Raw genomic sequence first — 3,747 nt, forward strand, 5'->3', positions numbered from 1 at the left:
CAATGGCAGGAGCAAGAGTGGCCCGTTGTATAAAGCATGTATTCCCAGGGGTTTTTCCATGTTTGAATGATTCACACACGTCCGTAGGTGGGCATCTGCAGCCGGTGCATGGTGGGCCAATTGTGTCATTGTTTCTCTGTGTCATGATAGATCTCAATTGAGTGGTGGTGGCCAGCTTAAGGGCCAGCACTCAACAGCGCTCACCGCCGCATGGCTGCCCATGCACCGGGGGCCCTCCCTCCAGGGCCTACGAGGCAGGAAGCTAGCCAGCCAGAAGACCGGTGCTCCCCGCCCGTGGCTCCCTGTGCGCCGGAAGTAAGCACTGCATTTTAACTAAGTGCCAGACACTGAGACTGGGACTATTAGGCTGCTTCAGGACATTACTGTCTTTTTTTCTTTGAGACAGGGTTTCGCTATATGGTTCAGGCTGGATCTGAGCTCACTTTGTAGCCCAGGCTGGTCTCGAACTTGCAATGACCCTCCTGCCTCAGCTGCCCAAGTGCTGGGATTACAGGTGTGCACCACCACACCTGGCTGGATATTACATTCTTTTTTTTTTTTCCTGGTACTGGGAATTGAACTCACGACCTTGTGCTTGCCAGGAAGGTACTGTGCCGCTGAGCTAAATCCCCAGCTCTGTATATTACATTCTTGATGGCAATAGTGTTAGTGGCATTTGAGTCACCAACACAACATGCGTATCATTCTGATTTGTAGTTGTGTAACGTTCATGATTTTCCAATGAATAGTTACATCACCTGATTGTTGCTTTATGACTTCTAGTAGAGATGTGCATGAGCAATTACATACTGAAATACATATTTTATTTTCAATCACTTTCCTCTGTGTGTGTGTGTAATACTAGAGGTTGAACCTAAGGCCTTGAGTATACTAGGCAAGCATGCTAGTGCTGAGTGATATCTCCAACCTTTTTTGTTTTATTTTGAGACAGGGTCTTGCTAAGTTGCCTAGGCTGGCCTCAAACTTGTGATCCTTCTGCCTCAGCCTCCTAAAGCACTAGGGGGTTTGCACCACTATTTCTCATTTATGTTGTAGTTTGAGCATTATATTGATTTTTTAAAAATACATGTGTGTAGGTAGTATTGATGGGCCTAATTTAAGAATAGCAGGGAGAAGCCAGACGTGGTGGTGCACGCCTGTAATCCCAGCACTCAGGAGGCTGAGACAGGAGGATCCTTGCGAGTTTGAGGACATCCTGGGCTACAAATTGAGTTCAAGGCCAGCCTAAACTGAATAGTGAGACCCTTAAAAAGACAAAAAAAAAAAAAAAAAGAATAGCAGGGATAGCCAGGCGTGGTGGTGCACACCTGTAACCCCAGCATTTGGGAGGCTGAGGCAGGAGGATCATTGTGAGTTCAAAGCCTGTGCTATAAAGTGAGCTCAAGGCCAGCCTGAACTGCATAGCAAGACCCTGTCTAAAATTAAAAAAAAAAAAATAGTAGGAGGAAATTACAGAAAAGCATCTTAAAGAATTCAGAACTATTGGCCTACTCAAGTAAATCTAAATGAATTATCCTGGCACTTAAATCCCTCATTTTCTTGGCCCAGATTTATTCCTCTTTGTTATATGTAAGACCAAGCCAAGTTGCTTTACTGATATTCCCAGGACTGGAGCAGTGCCTTCCACTTCCACAGCTCCATCTGAGTTCATTTTGTTTTATACTATAGGACACTGTCACCTTTCACACATCTAATTGACCTAAGAGAGTCTATTCATAGTCTGTTCAATTGCTCAAGAGAGTTGTTCAATAGCAATGCTAATATTTAACCATACTAATCAAGTTTCCTCTTACAAGAATTTTTTTTTTTTTTAGTTGTTTTTTTTTTTTTTTTTTTTTTTTAGTTTTTCTCTGGTACCGGGAACCGAACTCACGACCTTGCACTTTCCAGGCAGGCGCTTTTGCCGCTGAGCTAAATCCCCAGCCCCTAAGAATTAAATTTGAGCTGGACACAGTGGCCATGCTTATAATTCCAGCTACTCAGGAAGTTGAGGCAGTAGGATAGCAAAGTTGAGCAATTCTGGGCAACTTCATGAGACCCCATGTCAGAATAAATAAATAAAAATATCTGCGGCTGTAGCTCAGTGGTAGAGTACTTGCCTAGCATATGCAAGACCCCATACCACAAAAGAGGAAAAAAGACTGAAATTGAGTCCCAGATAGTAAAATAGTTAATTGCAGGGTCAGAGGCCGAACCACACACAGAGAAAATACTGTAACTAGTAGCTGTGACACAGCCAAAGCCAGAAGTAGACAGAAGCTTTCAGTGTTCAGAAGCATCAAGAGAAGTCGTAGGAGCCTGAACAGGAGCTGCAGAGAGAGAAGCCATACATAGTGACGGACCAGAGGAAATCCAGACAGCATGCAATGAGCTGCCTGGGACCCAGTACAGCCTCCCAGGTCCCAGACTGAATTTATTCCCTGTAAGGCCACACTCCTACATGATTGACATTCCTGGCTCCTTTATTGTCACCCATAACCTTGGGATAAATCTCTGTCATTTAAAGTAACATGATCTTTGGTACCAAAGAACCTATCACATCTTCCAGATCATGCTCTCCCCTTTCTGGACCTTTGTCATCTCCTCTGCTCGGAATGTTCTGCGCTCAGAGTGCTGTCATCGCATGCTCCTGGCTCCAGAGCCCAGCTCAGATGCCTCCTCCTCCAGCCAGCCATCCCCAATATCTTAGCTGCAAGTGACAGGCCTCTCTCTCCTTAGAGGGCCTCTTTCTGCTCAGGACTATACCTCACTCTCAATTCTATGTTATACAAAACATCATCGTTATTGGATGATAAGTACCTTGAAGTAAAGACAATGAGTATTCAACTCCTGTCTCCTTCATACCAGAGGAAAGCGTAGAAGCACGCACAAAATAGTGTGTAGTTACTCACTGCTTCTACTCATGCGATGCCTGCCTTCTCTCCATTTCTCAGGTTTTAATCCTTTCATGGTGTCAGTTATTTTTAAGAACACTGCAAGGGAGCCGGGTGTCCTGGTGCACGCCTGTAATCCCAGCACTTGGGAGGCCGAGGCAGGAGGATTGTTGTGAGTTCCAGACCAGCCTAGGCTACAAAGTGAGCTCAAGTGAGCTCAAGGCCAGCCTGAACTGTATAGTGAGACCCTGTCTCAAAAAAGACCAAAAAAGAACACTTCAAGGGCTGGGGCTATAGCTCAGTGGCACAAGCGCCTGCCTGGAAAATGCAAGGTCCTGTTCAATTCCCACTACCAAAAAAAGAAGTGGCCACATTTCTATTGGCCGGGGATGTAGCTCAGCAACACAAGCACCTGCCTGGCAAGTGCAAGGTCCTGAGTTTCATTTCTGATACTGAAAAAATAAAAAAAAAGAACATTGCAGAAAAAAAAGGAAGACACAACATTGGAGCTGGGGGAGTGGCTTACGGTAGAGTGTTTGCTTAGCATGTGCAAGGCCTTGGGTTCAATCTTCAGCATTAACCAAAACAAAACAAACTGGTTTGCATATTGTTGAATTCCAATCTGTGCTTGTTGTTTTGTTTTTGTTTTTGTTTTTATTTTTTCCAGTTCTGGGAATCGAAAATCTATGCTTGTTGAACAGAAGATCTAGTTTTTACCTAATATACAGGTTAGCTTCTCATTTTGTAAATGGGGCATCACAGGGACATACAGAAATACTTCAGCTGGGTGTAATAGAGCACACCTATAATCCCAGCACTCAGGAGGCTGAGGCAGGAGGATCCTTGAGAGTTC

Source organism: Chinchilla lanigera, unplaced genomic scaffold, assembly GCF_000276665.1.
Source record: "Chinchilla lanigera isolate Chin_1 unplaced genomic scaffold, ChiLan1.0 scaffold00013, whole genome shotgun sequence".
NCBI lineage: Eukaryota > Metazoa > Chordata > Mammalia > Rodentia > Chinchillidae > Chinchilla > Chinchilla lanigera.